At 51.2% G+C, this 629-nt stretch overlaps 1 protein-coding gene across 1 annotated transcript in view; it reads right to left on the minus strand.

The window, feature by feature from the left end:
* Positions 1-629, minus strand: part of LOC108798590 (catenin delta-2-like) — a 177,878-nt gene that overhangs the window by 149,386 nt on the left and 27,863 nt on the right. The gene's annotated exons all lie outside the window — the stretch shown is intronic.

The raw sequence follows: 629 nt of genomic DNA on the forward strand, positions 1-629 counted from the left end.
GAGGATATCTCCAGATCCCCCCCCGTCCCCCCCCCCCCCTTTCCACCTCAAATATTTCCTTGGTCACTTTACACAGGAACTTATCCCCAAACTTAAATTGCATTTTATTTGTTTGGTTGGATTCCATACCTGTTGTAGTTCCCCTGGCAAATTTTTCCAATCTTGACGCCACTTCTTCCTGCTTCTCTTTACTGGCTTGTTTGGGCACACAGGGTGATTGCTTAGTTCCCCCACTGCTAACAGCCTTCTGGACAGTCTCTTTTTTCCTGGTCTTATTCTTTATTGTGAGCTTGTACTGCTCACCTCCAAAATCTGCACCTTTCTTTTTTTAGTGTCCAGGGGGAGCCAGTACCACCTCCACCAGCTCTCTCTTGTTCTTATGTGAGCCTATATTGCTCACCTCTACAGTTCACCACTCTGCACCTAATTTTTTCAGCCATCAGAGGAAGCCAGCACTACACCCACCAGGTCTCCTTCTCCCTGTCAGCTGACAGACCAGTGTCCACCCACCGCCGCTGCTCGGAGCGGTATCCACCACAGCTCCACCGCCCTGACCAATCTGCCTCCTCAGCTCTTCTCCAGATCAGTCGGACCCAAGCAACTATTGGGGGGGGGGGGAGCCGCCACAA

This window comes from Nanorana parkeri, unplaced genomic scaffold (assembly GCF_000935625.1).
Source record: "Nanorana parkeri isolate BGI_ZX_2015 unplaced genomic scaffold, ASM93562v1 scaffold1512, whole genome shotgun sequence".
NCBI classification, from domain to species: domain Eukaryota; kingdom Metazoa; phylum Chordata; class Amphibia; order Anura; family Dicroglossidae; genus Nanorana; species Nanorana parkeri.